The 17,981-nt window shown below is 49.9% G+C and overlaps 1 protein-coding gene across 1 annotated transcript in view; it reads left to right on the forward strand.

Annotated features, from left to right (window-relative positions):
* Positions 1 to 11,346: 11,346 nt before the first annotated feature.
* sema6bb (sema domain, transmembrane domain (TM), and cytoplasmic domain, (semaphorin) 6Bb) overlaps positions 11,347 to 17,981 on the forward strand; it is a 115,264-nt gene continuing 108,629 nt past the window's right edge. The window contains exon 1 of the mRNA XM_042342838.1: positions 11,347 to 11,547. The gene's annotated coding sequence lies outside the window, so the exon portion shown is untranslated. The remainder of the gene's footprint in view (positions 11,548 to 17,981) is intronic.

The raw sequence follows: 17,981 nt of genomic DNA on the forward strand, positions 1-17,981 counted from the left end.
TAGTTTATACAGTTCACAGTTTAGTGGTGATTGACTTGATATATATCTCTGTTAGGATGTACTCATTACAACACAGCTGTCAACCCCATGGAATACATAGATGGATACCTCTTGCTCCTTGGACTGAACTCTTCTCTGTACGTTACCCGCTCACTCTCTGCAGTGTTGAAGAAACACATTAATAATAATGCTGGTAAGGCACCAGGGCGAGGTTTTCAGCGACTGGATCAATCCTAGGAAATTCCAATAACAATCCTTACAGAAGGACGTCTCAAAAGCGCTTTGCAGGATATTGTTGTAGAGTGGAGTGACTGTGTGATTTGTGGGTGATGTAGTAAAATCCAGTATTACAAGGACAATTTTCAGGTGGATGTTAAAGATCGCGCAGCGGTATTAGAAAAGAGACAAGGGTTTCTCCCTCCCAGCCAACCATCCCCCGGATTAAGCAATCTTACATCTCAGGACCATCCGTGGGATCTTTCTTGTGTAGCTGCCACTTACGCTTGCATATACAGTCACTCCATTCACAGTGACATCCAGTGAAGCGCTTTCAGACATCTCTCCGACTGCGATGTGGCCCTGTATCAAATGTAAGGATTATTACTATCGCATTGACTGCTTTGATGGCAATTCTGGTAATGCTTCCATTTGCCTTTGAGACAATTCTGTCTGAGAGATCGATGGTCGGCCTTACCAGGCGCCTTTCACACGAGGAGAACAACAACAACAACAAATTGCATTTATATGACGCCTTTCACATCGGGAGGACGTCCCAAGGCGCTGATTAATGAAGGGTTTGCACCTGAGCTGAGGATTGCAGTCAAGAGGGGTCGAAGGTAAGGGGGGAAGGCGGTTGGAGGTGGGAGGATAACTGAAGACCAGAGAACATCTCCAAGTGCTTCTCAAAGTCACAGTGTGAGCCTGAGCTGGGAGAGACATAAGATGGAAGATGTCCAAAGGCTACGTCAAAGAGATAAGCCTTCACTCAGGTTTTGAAAGCAGAGAGGAGGGCAAGGCAGAGGGCTTTCAGAACAGAGTTGCACAGAAGGGAGACTAAGTGATTGAAAGCTCGTCTCTCGATGGTGAGACAGAGCAGGGAGGTGGGGAGGGGGAACACATTAAGAGTTAGTGAAGCAGAGGTGGGAGTGGGAGGGCGGGGGGTTGCTGTTGATGGAGAGGTCAGGTGAAGACAAGGATCTGGAGGTTGGTTCGCTGAGCGGGGAGTGGGGAGTGGTGGGGGTGAAGCCGGGCAGGGATGGGGTTAATGGGCTCACGGACACTGGTGCGAGAGAGGGTGCATTTCACCGCAATCGCTTACAAAACACACAGTTCCTACACTTTGCAGTATATCCTGGGAAGCCCTCAACGACTTATGCAAGGATTAGCAGTAGTATTATTATACAGGACCTCTCACATCGGGAGGACATCTTGAAGCATTTCACAGGATATACTGTGAAGTGTCAGAACTGTGTGTTTTGTAAGTGCACACGGCAGGCACTTTGCACACAGCAATGTCCCACAAACAGTCATGAAGCAAATGACCGGTTTTTATCTCGGGGATTGTTGGCCAGGACAGCAGGAGAGAGAGAGACTCCCTTCTCTTTTCCAACAGCGCCGCAGAATCTTTAACATCCACCAGAAGAGGTACAAATGATTTTAATGTCTCACCCGAAGGATGGCACCTCTGACAGTGCAACACTCCCCCCAGCGCTGCACCGGAATGTCAACCAAACACTGTGAGCTCGGAGTCTATAACTTTCCTGCTCAGAGGTGAGAGTGTTACCAAGATGAGATCAATATTAACATCAGGGAACCACTTTAGCTTGACCAGCTCAGCGAGAGTGACACTGATTGCAATTGGGAGACAATTGTGGTGTGATTGTTACGGAGGAACCTTTGATTGTGTCAGGAAGGCTTCGTCCTGTCACAGGGGATTTAACTGGCGGCAGCCAAACACACTGTGAGAGAATTCCAGATGTAAAACCCTTGAGGTGTGACCGAGGAACAAGCGTAGGCTTCACAACGCACCAAAGAGAGGATGGCCCGAACGATGGGTGGACCCGCAACCTTTGACCTCGTGCTTCAGCTCCAGCCGCAATGCGACGACGATGACAACAACAACAACACAGTGCCTTTCGTGCTGGGTTAGCGTCCCAGAGTGACGGGAAACAGCAGCAATGAATGAGGGACAGCCCACAGCAACGTCAAGCCTTCGGGCTTTTACTCACGTGCCGTGACCCTGGCTGACTGACATGACTCAGTCGGTAGCGCCCTCTCTCCTCCTGGTCTCAAGGTCGCGGGTTCAGAGATTGACACCAGTGTTTTTTCTGCTCCATCCCCTGCGGGAAAGAGATTAGGCAGAAGAGGCAACATCTGTCACCTGTTGGTTACAGGCAGCGGTTCCCAGCGACTGCAATCTGGACGGGATCCCAGGCACGAACCAATGCATGATTCACAGGCTAGTAATTAGCTCCTCGGGGAGTTGGTGAAGCTGGTGGTGGGGGTGAGGAGATGAGAGGGGGAGGGGGTGAGTGGGTTGGCTCGGACTAGGTGGATTGAGGCCACACTGGACAGCTGCCTTGATGAGGACAAGGGCAGGTGGTAAGACTCAGGCTGGCGGAATGAAGGGAGGGAGAGAGAGGGATTTGCTACACCTCCCGCCGCACCTGTGTCCTTCACCTGCCCCTGACCGGCGAGACTGGGAACCTCGCTCCGGCCAGACAGCTGGGGCTAGACTGAGCGCTGCAGGCTTCCTGTGTCTGGACCTCAATGTGCTTTCCGTTGTTCCCTCTTCAGATCTCAGCTTGATTCAAATCGTTAGCGCTCTCGCCCTGAGTCAGAAGGTTGTGGGTTCGAACACCCCTTGGGGGTTTGAACCCACAATCTTCTGACGCAGGGCGAGAGGTGGGAGGTGTTGCGTTGTGGTCCTTTGGATGAGACGCTAAACCGAGGACCCGTTGACGCCTGTTCAGGTGGATGTTAAAGATCCCACGGAGTTGCTATTCAAAAAGAGAAAGGCAGTTTCTCTCTCCCGGTGTCTCCTGGCCAACAATCCCTCAAATAAAACTGTTCGGGGGATGTTGCTGCCACGTTCACCTACAAAATACACTTTACAGCGAATCTTACGTAGCCCTGTGTCTCACTCTTTCTCTCTTTCTGTGTTCCTCTCTTTCTCTGTCACTCTCTGTCTGTCTCTCTCTGTCGTTGTCTCTCTCTCATTCCAATTCTCTGTCACTCTCAGCGTCACTCTCTCCGTCCCTGTCTCTGTCTGCCTGTGTCTTTCTGACTCTATATCTCTGTGCGTCTCTGTCTGACGGTCTATCTGCGTATCGCTCTGTCTGTGTCTCTCTCTGTCGCTGCCTCTGTCTCTTTGATTCTATCTCTCTCTGTGTCTATGTCTCTGTCTTCTCTCTGACTCTCTCCTGTCTCTCTCTCTCTCTCTGTCTGTCTGCCTCTGTCTCGCGCTCTCTCTCTCTCTTTGTCTCTCTCTCTCTCTCTCTGCTCTGCATTTGCCACTGTTGGGCTGAGGTGCTGCTGCTTAATTGTTACCGTGTAAAGCACTGCGAGAGGCTCTGTGGAGGAATGCAGGCAGCTGCTGAACCTGGAGGTGAACAGATGTGAACAGCTGTGTTTAAAGTGAGCAGCGAAGCCTGTGTGGCTGCGGGTTGTGATCACGGAGCCCAATTCAGCCCGAGTCTCACTGAAATTACAAACCGCAGCACGCAGGCCTGGTGTCTGATACACGTGGAAACCCATCACCACACTTAACACAGTATATTCTGTGAAGCGCTTTGAGACGTCTCGAAGACGTGATAAGGCGCTGCATGACTTATTACTGTTAAAAACTATTATTACTCTTATTCCTATTATTACTATTAGTATTGTTACTATTTCTCCAAGCCAAGCTGACAATTCCTCGCATCCCACCTAAACATGGCAATCCCAGAGACAGATTGTTGGAAAGGAATGTCTCTCTCTCTCCCTGGAGGGATGCACCTTGCTTACCTAATTCTGGAGAGTATTAGGCACGGAGCACAAGAGTCAAGGCTTGGGCACCCCAGAGTGTGAGTTGAGGGTGACTTCTGGAGTCTAACCAGCGAAAACCGAAGATACGGTCGAAGAGGAGGGTCTTTTAAGAGGAAACTTGAATACATGAGGCAGAAGGGAGTAGAGGGGAAGAGGAGAGGGGCATACGAGGGGTTGGGACGGGGCTGGTGTGGAGAGGAAACACAGTCATGGACCAGTTAGGCCAAATGGCCTGCTACTGCGCAGTAACCTTCTATATAATTCTGTGTAATGTAATGTTGAGGGCCTCATTATGTCTGCTCCGAACATTGGCTAATGTAGTCCAAGGCATAAGACCATATCAAGGTTCCTCCACTGCAATCCATACTTAGACAGGAAGCACTGCGATCATTAAAATGCCCCAAAGCGCTTCACAGTAATTACTGTCACGTGTAGTGATTGTTTTTTTTCACTAACTCTGCCCACTTATTGATCTGAAATTCCAATGTGACTGTTAATAGGTTCTGTGACCAGTACGGTTATTAATAATAAACCTTGGCATTCGATATCGTGCCCATAACATTTGTTTAATCTGTAGCAACTGCGTATTTTAGTAAACAAATGCAACAACCAATTTGTGGGCAGCAACGTACCACAAACAGCCTTTATCTGAGACCAAAAACAGAAGTGGCTGGGAACGCTCAGCAGGTCAGGCAGCATCTACGGAGAGAGGAAAGCGAGTTAAAGTTTCAGGTGGATGACCTTTCGTCAGATGCTCCCTGGACGCTGCCTGACCTGCTGAGTGTTCCCGGCGACTTCTGCTTTTATTTCAGGTTTCCAGCACCTGCGGTATTTTGCCTTTTGTTTACCTGAGACCAGATTTATTTGGGGGATTTTTGGCCAGGACACCAGTAAAAAAAATAACCTCCCTACTCTTTTCAAATAGCTTTAACATCCACCTGAACGGGAACCTCGGTTTAATTCTCAACCGAAGGGTAATGCAGCTGTGTTGTCAGCTAACTATGTGAGTTCAAGTCCCAACGTGAGATTCAAACCCACAACCTACTGACTCAGAGGCGAGAGAGCTACCAACTGAGCCAGGCTGACACACAAACAGGCTTATCTTATCATTGGAAAGCATAAGGTTTTTGGGGCCCCAGAGGTGTGTTGGGATAACTGACGGCTGGAGTCTAACCAGCTCGATCCACATAGCATTCCAACTGATATCACTGTCTGTTCAGCTGGGAATTTACCCATAGGGGCTTCGACTTGCAGGGTTCACAGGAGCCGAATGGGACTGAACCCCCTTCCCCCCCCCCCCCCCCCCCCACTACCACCACCACCCAGTGCCTGCCAAGCCCTAACAATCAGCAGTTGCCTGGTCAGTCATCAACGGTGCCCAGGAACAACAACAACAACGTGCATTTATACGGCCCCTTTTCATGCGGGGTAGCATCCCGGAGCGCTTCAAACTGGAACAGCCTGTCGGAGTGAGTTCAGCCTGCCTCGGGAAGACCACCGTCGAGACCACCACAGAGGGTCGACTGGAACCCGACATTCCACGGCATTACACATCGCTCAGCCCCGAGGAGGCTCTGCTTACCTCCGTCACGGAGGATATTGTACGAGGATGGGTTTCACTGCGAGTTAGTTACGGTTGTCTTGGCCCATCTCTCCCTGGTTACTTTTTGAGACACATTAATGTGCTGGATTATTATTCGTGATCTTGCCGGAGGGGGACAGAGCGAGTTCAGATGTTTCAGCTCATACCAGCGTTTCAAATGTAGCTTTATCGGAGCGGAGAGATTGTAGGAAAAGCCCAAATTCCAGGTTTAAGCACTGTGACCGTTTCTGTTCTCCCTGGCGGACTGCGGTAAGGTAGCTGAGCATTCCCACGCTGTAAGGAGATGTGGGGAGAGGCGTTAGTTGCACAGAGTGGCAACGATTTGCGTGAAAGCAATTTGTCTTACTTCTTACTTCAGTGTCTCTTCGCTCGAGGTCTCGTCTACAGGAGGGGCGCGGAGGATGCTCTGAGCTGGGCTTCAAGGTGACGTGATTGGCAACGAATTGTCAGGATCGAGCACAGGTTGCACGATAAAGAGCAGCCACTGTGTATTTGTAAGTGAACGCGGCTGCCATTTTGTGCACAGCAATATCCCACAAACAGCCACGGAGTGAGTGACCGATTTTAATTGGGGGATTGTCGGCAGCCTTGACCGTATGGCTTGCAAGTCCCGATGTGTGGGCTTGAACCCACATCCTTGGCGAGAGCGCTACCGACTGAGCCAGACCGACATTAAAAGCAAGATTCATCATTATTATTTTTATTATTAATCTTGTTTGACCCTCAACTATCCTTTCTACCCTACATCTGTGCCATGACCCGCTCTGCCTTCCCCAACCTCCGCAACTTCTCCCGGCTCCGCCACTCTCTCACACCGCAGCCCACCAAAACCTCAGTCGTGGGAATCACAGCACATTTCCTATTCAAAAATGCGAAGGGCTTGACATATATCTGAGAGCGGGTTGACACAGTTTAATAAAATTGCCGTCGTTTTTGTTCTTTTCATGCCATCGATGTGATTCCCACAGGCGAAGGCATAACTTCCAGATGTGTTAATAAAGCAAACACTCTTACCTGCCATTGCTGTGCAGCGCGACGTTAACTCATCGGTTACGGTCCCAACGCTTTGTTGCGTGAATCCTTCGGGTAGAAATTCCGTTCGAAGTAACTCGCAACGGCTTCTGGTGATCCATTTGTAGCGGCTCCTTCACCACAGCCTTGAAAGGAATTTCTACCCTCCCGCGGCGGTTTCGGGTCTGAATGTTGGCATTTCTTAACAGATTTTTTGAAGAGAAAACGTGCTGCGATCCAATCTGAAATAATAATAATAATAATCCGTGCATTTAATACAGCGCCTTATCATGTCTTCGAGACTCCTCAAAGCGTTTCACAGGATAGACTGTAAAGTGAATTGACTGTTTGTTTTGTGGGTGAAACGCGGCAGCCAATTGCGCAGTGATTCAGTGATCAAATTTTTTTTAAACAGACTATTATCCCCGGTAAAGCAATCTGCCAATCGTCTAACAACTGGATTTCTGCGAGGCAGACAGAGTCGTGTGGAGTAAGGAAACTTGCGTAAGGTTTCGCCCTGCCCGGGAATCGAACCCGGGTCCTCTCGCTTGCGAGGAGAATGGTCTAACCGCTGAGCTACAGGATTTCACAAGATGATATCTTCATCAAATTGCGAGAGCACTTAAAGCTGCAAACTTCCCCCTGGTTTTCGCCTGTAACATTATCTTGACTTTAATTTTCAGATCTTGCAGGATTATGAAAAAAAATTCCTCAATCCAGTCTTAATTCGGAAGCCAATTTTCCACAGTTCTTGCAAAAGTAATAATGATCCTCACATTTGACACAGCGTCTTGTCTCATTGGAGAAAGGTCTCAAAGGGCTTCGCAGGATTCATTGCACAGTGTAGTGACTGTGTAATTGTTGACAACTGTTGACACCCGGGTCCTCTCGCTTGCGAGGCGAATGGTCTAACCGCTGAGCTACAGGACTTCGCAAGATGATATCTTCATCAAAGTTCGAGAGCACTTAAAGCTGCAAAATCCCCCCTGGTTTTCGCCTGTAACCTTATCTTGTTTGGTTACAGCGAGGCCCCACAGTCAGCCGTGGGGCGAAAGACCCATTATTTTAGCGACCAGCTTCCAAATTGAGCCTGAATTTAAGATTTTTTTACACACAAATCTGGGCCACATTGAATTTTATTCGATCTGGTCACCTGGGCCAGGCCTGGATGTCTTCAAGACATGATAAGGCATTATATCAAATGCAAGGATTATTATGCAGCCCCCAACCCCCCCACCCACCCCCCTCCCCCAGGACTGCACTGGAATGTCAGCCTGGACTCTCAATCCAGAGGCGAGAGTGCCACTGACTGCACCGGTCTGACACAAACAACAACAACTATTACAAAATATTACACCTGTGCAGTAGGGAGCGCACTTCGGAAGTTGGAGTCCATGTGCCTCGTTGGGGCTGTGCAGAAGGACACTGACTGGTGATGTCTACCTGATGTGGTAGAGCTGGGCACTGACACTGGGTGTAATGAGAGAATCATTCATTTCCAGCATTAACGTGGAGTCCTGTAGCTCAGTGGTTCATGCGTTAGCCAGCGAGAGGACCCGGGTTCGATTCCCGGGCAGAGCGCGCGCGGGGGAGGCCACTGCTGCATAATGCACCACTCATGCAAACAGATCCATAAGCCTTCTTCAGCAAATGGATGTTAAACGCCTCAGCAACCTGAGTCTCGCCAGAACCACACTGTGAAAACATTCACCTCTGCTGTAAGCAATAGGTTATTGCCATTTATGAAACGCTGTGCTGAGATCTCCTGACAAAGCGAGCGGCTCAAGATCACAGTGCCAAGTGCGCCTGGCCAAAAACAGCAATGATAATATTATTAATCCTCACATTTGACACAGCGCCTCATCACGTCTTTGAGACGTCTCAAAGCCCTTCACAGGATACACTGTAAAGCGAATCGACTCTGTATTTTGTGGGCGAAACGCGGCAGCGTTGGAGTCAGAAGGAGTGGTGGGCGAAGGCCATGACTCTATCGCAGAAAACCGTTGGAAGTTCCTCTGTTTAGTTTTGGGCGTCCGGGGGTCTGACACGTGCAGAAAGGCTTGAGGGAGGCAAGTGGGGGGGGGGGGAAGAAGGGTTGGGGTGGGTGGGGTGAGGCATTGGGGCTCCGGGCTGGAGTTCCAGAGGGCGCGAGGTTGGGGGTTGGTGGGGTGGGTGGGAACGCTGCAGTGCCTGCAATGGCGGAGGGAGCGGACGGGTTGGTGAAGTTTAGCAGACAATGTTCCGGGGGGGGGGGGGGGTGGGTGGGTGCGGGGATGGGAGGGGGCCATTGATCTGACTGTAACCGATCTCGGTTGGTCAGCACAGCTCACGCAGGGCGCGGAGGGCAGGGGTAGGAAGCTGGACTACTCTAACACCCTCCTCGCCGGCCTCCCCTCCACTACCATCCATAAAATTCAAGTCATACAAAACTCTGCCACCGCATTCTCACCCGAGCTAAACCCCTCTCCCCGATCCCCCCAGTCCTGGTCCTCCCCCACACCCCCAAACCCCTCTCCCTGATCCCCCCAGTCCTGGCCCTCCCCCACACCCCCAAACCCCTCTCCCTGATCCCCCCAGTCCTGGCCCTCCCCACACCCCCAAACCCCTCTCCCTGATCCCCCCAGTCCTGGCCCTCCGTCACACCCCCAAACCCCTCTCCCCGATCCCCCCAGTCCTGGCCCTCCCCCCCCTCCCCCAAACCCCTCTTCCCGATCCCCCCAGTCCTGGCCCTCCCCCCTCCCTCAAACCCCTCTCCCCGATCCCCCCAGTCCTGGCCCTCCCCCCTCCCTCAAACCCCTCTCCCCGATCCCCCCAGTCCTGTCCAGACTGCACTGACTCCTGTCCCAGAGAGGATCCACTTCAAGATCCTCACCTCGTATTCAAGTCCCTGCACTCCTCTGCACCCCCCGACCTCTCTGACCTCCTCTCTCCTCAAAACAGTACCCATTGCCTTCATTCCTCCGGGTCTGGCCTCCTCCTCGTCCCCCGAGTCCTCCGCTCCCCCCTCGGCGGCCGTGCCTTCAGCCACTGCGCCCCGAGGCTCTGGAGCTCCCTTCCTCACTCCCTTCCCCTCGCCCCCCCTTTTCCTAGTTTCAGGTCTCGGCTGAAGACCTTTCTTTTCGACCGCACCTTTGGTCACCTTCCTCCCCTTCCCCTGACTCACCCCCTCTCCCCCTCCCCCCGCAGCTCCTTCCCCTCCCCGCCACCCCACCCCCCCCCGGCTCGGCCCCCGGGATCCGTTACTGTAATGCACTCTGAGACGCCGTCCGGCGTGGAGGGCGCGATATAAATCCAAGTTGTTGTCGTTGTTGAAGCGAGGGCGGCCGAGTGCGCGGCCGAAGAGGAGGGAGGGTGTCGGAATGTGCTTCGAAGGAGGGCAGAGAGAGAGAGAGAGAGAGGGAGGGAGCAAAACACTAAAGGAATAAAACAGCTTTATACATACACTGTATATCACACGTGTGTGTGTGTGTGTATGTGTGTGTGTATGGGGGGGGGTGTGGGGGGGGGGGGGGAGGATAATCTATGACAGTCCAGGTCCAGGCAGAAGGCTCCAGGTCGGGGTTTGTGGGTTGCCAGCGGCTGCTGTTAAGAGAGTGACTGTGATGAGCGAAGGCACTGTGTGTGTGTTCCTGATATCGCATTATACAGTGGGGGATGAGGTGGGAAAGGGCTCTGGAGTGTGACAGTGGTTCACAGGGTCCGAGAGAGGGACTGAGACACAGAGAAGGGGAGAGAGAGAGAAGGAGAGAGTGAGGGAGAGAGAGAGAGAGAGAGAGGGGGAAGGAGGGAGAGGGGAGAGTCCCTGTGTGTTGAGAGCGGAGACACAGGTACATCACCTCCAGAAGGACCACAGCCATTGTCGATAGGAATTGGACAAACGCTACACACACCTCTCAAACCCCAACACACACACACACACAGACAGACAACACACAGACACACACAGACACCACCACACAGACACCACACACAGACACACACAGACACCACCACACAGACACCACCACACAGACACACACAGACACCACCACACAGACAACACACAGACAGACACCACCACACAGACACCACCACACAGACACACACAGACAGACACCACCACACAGACAGACAGACAACACACACACACACACAGACAACACACACACACACACAGACAACACACACACACACACAGACAGACAGACAGACAGACAGACAGACAACACACAGACACCACCACAGACAGACAGACAACACACACACACACACACAGACAACACACACACACACACAGACAGACAGACAGACAGACAGACAACACACAGACACACACACAGACAACACACAGACACCACCACAGACAGACAGACAACACACACACACACACAGACACACACAGACACCACCACAGACACCACCACACAGACACACACAGACAGACACCACCACACAGACAGACAGACAACACACACAGACACCACCACACAGACAACACACAGACAGACACCACCACACAGACAACACACAGACAGACACCACCACACAGACACCACCACACAGACACACACAGACAGACACCACCACACAGACAGACAGACAACACACACAGACACACACAGACACCACCACACAGACAGACACCACCACACACAGACAGACAACACACACACAGACAACACACAGAGAGACAACACCCCCCACACCCGGAGCCTCTCCCCGGGGGGGGACAGGTGTGTGAGGGGAAGGGGACGGAGTGGGGAGTGTGGAGTCCGCAGATGGTGAACGCGCGCATTCCTGCGCTTTCTGCCGCTCTCTCTCTCTCTCTCTCTCTGTGTCCATCGGCACAGAGTAGACACCGGATCTGTCCTTCCTCCACAGTCACTACACTCCACACCCACAGCCACAGTCCGGGGGACGCTTAAAAGGTAACAAAAGCTTTGCAACTCTCTCTCTTTCTATTTGTGTCTCTCCCTTTCTCTTTTTCTCTCTCTCTCTCTCCCTCTCCCTCTGTCTCTCTGTGACTGTCTCCTCTCTGTCTCTGTCTGTGGGTATCTCTCTCCCTCTATCTCTCTGGTCTCTTCCTCCCTCTTTATCCCTCTGTCTCTCCCTGTGTGTGTGTGTGTGTCTATGTCTGTGTGTCTGTCTGTGTCTGTCTGTCTGTCTGTCTGTGTCTCTCTCTCCCTGTGTGTATGTGTGTCTCTGTCTGTGTCTCTGTCTGTGTGTGTGTGTGTCTGTCTGTGTGTCTGTCTGTCTGTCTGTCTGTGTGCGTCTGTCTGTCTGTCTGTGTGTGTGTGTGTCTCTGTCTGTCTGTGTCTCTCTCTCTACCTGTGTGTGTGTGTCTGTCTGTCTGTGTCTATGTCTGTGTGTCTGTGTGTCTGAGTCTCTCTCTCCCTGTGTGTATGTGTGTCTCTGTCTGTGTCTGTCTGTGTGTGTGTGTCTCTGTCTGTCTGTGTGTGTGTCTGTCTGTCTGTCTGTGTGTGTGTCTCTGTCTGTCTGTGTGTCTGTGTCTCTCTCTCTACCTGTGTGTGTGTGTGGCTGTCTGTGTCTCTGTCTGTCTGTGTGTGTGTATGTGTGTGTGTGTCTGTCTGTGTGTCTGTGTCTCTCTCTCTACCTGTGTGTGTCTATGTCTCTGTCTGTGTGTGTGTGTGTGTCTCTGTCTGTGTGTGTCTGTGTCTCTGTGTGTGTGTCTCTGTCTGTCTGTGTCTGTCTGTCTGTGTGTCTCTGTATGTCTGTGTGTGTGTCTGTCTGTCTGTCTGTGTGTCTGTGTCTCTCTCTCTCACTGTGAGTCTCTGATACAATAATTGAGCATTGATTATTATGTGGAGGTGATTTCCACAATCGTAGCGAATCGCTCCCGTTCAACCCCTTTCGCTATTTGCTATTGAAATTGCGGTGTTAGTTGTGCAGATTCACTGGGGTTTGGGGGCTCTGAAAACTATGGCATTTCATTTTTTTTATTCTTTTTTAAAAAAGCCACTGTATTCCGACTGAAGTATCTCTCTCTCTCTCCATCTCTCTCCATCTCTCTCTCTATCTTTCTCCTTATTCTGTTATGTTTTTATTACAGCCCCCCCCCCCCCCCCTCCCAATGTCCAACACCGACACACCAGTTGTGGCCAAAAAAAATCCGATTAGATTCCATTGAAACTGTGCAATTTGTAGATTTCGTTTGAAAATGCGCTTTACAGAACAATTAGTCAGTTCCTGACTCGGATTTCTGTATAAAGACAGTGTGTGTATGTGTATAAACGTGTGTGTATGTGTATAAACGTGTGTGTATGTGTATAAACGTGTGTGTATGTGTATAAACGTGTGTGTATATGCATCGTATATTTATACACATTTATGTTCACGGGTGACCCAAAAGTCGTGACATCCCTCCACCCTATAATCTGAAAACAAATCATTGTTTCTTTAAGACTTATTAGACATTATAATCACGACGTGTTGGTCCATCTGTGTGTGTATGTGTGTGTGTGTATGTGTGTGTGTGTGTGTATGTGTGTGTGTGTATATATATATATACGTGTGTTGTGTGTATAGTATATAGATATACATTCATTTAAAAAAACACTTCACAATAGAATATTGATATGAACCGGGGGGGGGGGGGGGGGGGGGGTATAGAGTGTGAGTGTGTGTGTGAGTGAGTGAGTGTGAGTGATTGAGTGTGTGTGTGAGTGTGTTTGTGAGTGAGTGTGAGTGTGTTTGTGAGTGAGTGTGTGTGATTGAGTGTGTGAGTGACTGTTTGAGTGTGTGAGTGAGTGTGTGTGAGTGTGAGTGTGTTTGTGAGTGAGTGTGAGTGATTGAGTGAGTGTGTGAGTGATTTGAGTGTGTGAGTGAGTGTGTGTGAGTGAGTGTGTGAGTGTGTTTGTGAGAGTGAATGAATGTGTATATGTTTGAGTAAGTGTGAGTGTGTGTTTAGAGGGATTTGTTGCCTGTGAAAGGGTTTAAATGGGAGTCCAGTGAGGACACACCCACACACACACATAAATATATGTGTAACAGCACTACGCAGTATATATATATATATATATGGGAATGCGACGAAAGGCGCAAACTGTCGAGATGATGGGAAAACGAGGGGTGTGTTTGCACACTCTGGTTTGGTTGGTCTGTTTGGTGTGGGGGGAGGAAGGTGTGAGGGGTAAATGTTTGCAGGTACAGGAGGGGAGGGGGTGACTTGGCTTGGAGTTAGGTCAGGAGAACATTACATACATCTCCCCTTGTGTACCCTGGGGGTCAGCAGTGTCTATAACGCGCCCAGCATTCGCTATTCGCTAAAGTGGGTTTGATCTCTGTCTCATTCTCTGTTGCCCTCTCTGTGTTTTTCTCTCTCTGTCTCTCTCTCTGTTACCCTCTCTCTCTGTGTTTCTCTCTGTCTCCCTCCCTCTCTCTCTGTGTCTCTCTCTATGTATTGCTGTCTTCCTCCCTCTCTCTCTCTGTCTCTCTCTCTCTCTCTCTATGTATTGCTGTCTCCCTCCCTCTCTCTCTGTGTCTCTCTCTCTCTATGTATTGCTGTCTTCCTCCCTCTCTCTCTCTGTCTCTCTCTCTCTCTCTCTATGTATTGCTGTCTCCCTCCCTCTCTCTCTCTGTCTCTCTCTCTCTATGTATTGCTGTCTCCCTCCCTCTCTCTCTCTGTCTCTCTCTCTCTATGTATTGCTGTCTCCCTCCCTCTCTCTCTCTCTCTCTCTGTGTCTGTTTCTCTTTCTCTCTGTCTGTTGCTGTCTCTCTCCCTCTCTCTATTCTCTCTCTCTCTCGCTCTCTCTTCCCCTCTCTTATTTCTTGCCAGTGATCCGAATAAGCTTCCCCTTTTATTTTATTTGCCCTTCAGCATCTGCGACCAAAATATATATATATAGCTAATAATCTGGGAAAAGTGTGTTCTGCTGAGAGAGAGAGAGTGGTTTCTGTAAGGATCACAGCTCTCATTGCTTGTGGGAAATCTTGGAACGAAAGGCTGTCGCTGTTTCCAGTCTCTTAAAAGCTGCACTTGATTCACTCCAGGATTTGGGATTGTTTGAGCATTTAGCACCTCTCCATTAAGCTGCCCATTGGGACTCCCCAAGGGCTGCGTGTGCGAGTCCGGGTTTCTCACACACCCTGTGAATTCTGTTGCGCAGTTATTGAATAACGGTATTAGCATCTTATCAAGTCGTCGAGACGTCTCACAGTGCTTCTTAAGGATATTCTGTGCTGTAAAGTGGATCGATTGGCTATTTTGTGGGCAAAATCACTTATTTATAAACAATAACAATAATAATAATTTGGTGGCTCAATCCACGACTTTTGTGGGACACTGCTGTGTGCATTCAGCTGCTGCGTTTCACCCCCCCCCCACCCCAAAAAATACAAAGTCACTACACTTTATGGTATATCCTGTGAAGCGATTTGAGATGTCTCACTGCCATAAAGTGCTATATCAAATGCAAGGATTATTATTATTATTCTCCAGTTTCCTCGGTCTCTCTTCGGGGTTTAATCTCCTGCGGTAAAACGAGGCTTCTGCAGGAATTTTTGAACGTGTTTATTTTGGTGTCAACAAGAACCATCCACAGTGACCAACTCTCACTAATGAGTCACACGTCTAGACTCCTTCATGTCTTTCTTTCATCGGTTTTGCCTTTGTCTTTTTACGTTACCATATTGGGGTATTCGATCGACAGCTCTCTCTCTCCACTGAGGCTGAAGGTTGTGGGTTCAAGCCTCCACGTTGGGACGTTGAGCTTGCGTAGTCTAAGCTCACTCTCCAATACAGCGCTGGGGGGGGGGGGGGTCGCGTTGTCTGAGGTGCTGTGCTTTAGGTTGAGACGTTAAATCGAAGTCCCGTCTGCCTGTTCAGGTGGACGTTAAAAATCCCATCGGAAAAGAGAAGGAAGTTTCTCTCCCTCTCTTGATGTCCTGGCCAACAATCCCCCAGATAAAACTGGTCATTCCCCCCCTCCCTCTCTCACTCCGTGGCTGTTTGTGGAACGTCGCTAATCGGCTGCTACGTTCACCCACAAATCACATTCGCTTCCAATGAGCTCCTGATGCGAAAGGGACGCTATCACGTACAAGGGTTTACAATTAATTATGTAGCCAGAAATTGTTCAAAGCTCCAGCTGTATCCCGCTGTTGAACGGCGAAATGATTAAGAATGTGTGTGCGGGGGTGGGGGGGGGGATCTGGGGTGGGAGCGGGGAGGGAATGAATTGCAATTGGAAATCTGAGCGAGTGATCCAGTCTGATCTGTACTGTTAATGAAATCAATGGGAAGGTTTAATCTGAAGCGCACAGTGTGGTGGGAGGTGGGGGGTTAGAATACAAAGTCGAATGCAAGTTGAACACTGAACTGGAAAGTTCCCCTTGTCGTTAGTCACTCTTTCCCCCTTTCCCATCCCCCTCCCCACCCCCCGTCAGTGTGTGCCCCCTCCTGTCACAGCCCACTTCTGTGTTTAGAGAACTCTTCCCCCCACCACCACACACACAGACACACACAGTCACACATAGCCCATTTTGTCAGTGTGTGAGACACACAGACACTACACATGCAGACACCACACACACAGACACATAGACACAGACACATACACACACGCAGCCCATTTTGTCAGTGGGGTTCCCCCCTACCCCTCCGCAGTGTGTGAGCATGTGATGTGTAAGAAGGCTTTGGAATACTCTCTCTGACTTTGTACATTTTTCACATTCCTGACTTCGAGTCCCAAGTGTCTCACTGACTGATCTAATGAAGCACGAGTCTCCATCTCCAGGGCTCTGGACTATAAATTGAAGTGTTCTCAGGTAAAGCTTTGCCTGGCTCCAGGGCTGGTGGCTTGGCTGCTTCGACGATGAATCATTGAGACCCTATTGAGGAGGTGTCAGCCTGGCTCAAAGGGTCACACTCTCACCCCTGTGTGTGTGTGTGTGTGTGTCAAAAAGGTTGAGGGTCCCAGCCCCCACACAACAATAATAATCCTTACATTTGATATGGCGCTGTATATCACATCGTCGAGACGTCGCAAAGCGATTCACGGGATATATTGTAAAGCGGAGTGACTGCGTATTTTGTGGGTGAAACACGTCGGGGATTTTGAGTTGCGTTGTCGGAGGACGAAAGGTTAAACCGAGGTTCCGTCTGCCTGTTCGGGTGGATGTTAAAGATCCCGCGGAGCGATTTGGTAACGAGAAGTAGAGTTTCGCTCCTTATCCTGGCCAGCAATCAGATTATTATTGTTATTCTTCCAGCTTTGTAAAGAATTCCCGGATGAGACGGTTCACGTAGTAGTAAATGTCAGCAGTTCTGGCCACTCTGTCTGCAGAAGGAGAGGGTTGGGTGAGGAAATGAGAACGATTCCCGGATACAGAGTCCAAGTTACGAGGAGAGGTTTAAACAGCGGAATAGAAACACGATCTGGAGGGACAGGCAGGGTCCGGAGTTTACACTAATTGCCTAGACATTGATTTGGACCACAAGAATAAACTGGCAGGATATAATTAACAATAATAATGATAATTAATTAATAAATGAGAGGTACAGCACTTTGCAGACATCCAACTTACATTTATATAGCGCCCTTCACACAGCACAGAGGTTATGTGTCTCGGAATACATAACCTCATGTGAAAGGCGTTATGTAAAATGTTTATTTGTAAGAAACCTCGCTTTTGATACAGCGTCTCATCACGTCAAAATGTTTCGAAAAGTTCCATAAGGTTTTTTTTAACTGTAAAGCGGAACGACTGTGTATACGTAGTCAAATAGCACCATGGGATCGTTTAACGTGTACTGATCAGGCAGACAAGACAGGGCCTCGGTTTAACATCTCATCCGGAGGACGGCGCCTCCAACAACACAACACAGCACTGCACTGGAGCTCAGCCTAGACTGTATCAATTCAAATCCTGACGTGGGGCTTGAACCCACAACCTCCTGCGTCAGAGGGGAGAGCCAGGCTGACACTGGGATGAGCTGGGTTGCAGATTTCTTCTCATGGTTGACACAGATTTGATATGGCATCAACTCACACTCCTGGATTTACAGAGGTGCTGAAGGAGTGGACAGCTGCCGGCCTTTAATTGAGAGCAAACGGGAATACCAAGGAGGCCAGGGGGCTCTTTCGCAGTTTCAATGGAGTCTGCCTGGCACGACCCCTGATAAGGCGAACTTTCCTCCAGAACTCAGATGAGATCCCACAGCACCACAGGTAATTAATTTTAACCTTGTTCTAAGGAAATTGGACGCTGTAATTACCTTGGCTCAGGAACAAAGCTCTCCCCCGATCCAAACTCACCCCCCACCACCCGCCCCCCCCCAACTCCTTCCCAATGAACGCCAATGTTTAAAGGAAGGAAATAGTTTCCTTTTTTTACCCTCCTC

This window comes from Callorhinchus milii, unplaced genomic scaffold (genome assembly GCF_018977255.1).
Source record: "Callorhinchus milii isolate IMCB2004 unplaced genomic scaffold, IMCB_Cmil_1.0 Scaffold21, whole genome shotgun sequence".
Taxonomy (NCBI): domain Eukaryota; kingdom Metazoa; phylum Chordata; class Chondrichthyes; order Chimaeriformes; family Callorhinchidae; genus Callorhinchus; species Callorhinchus milii.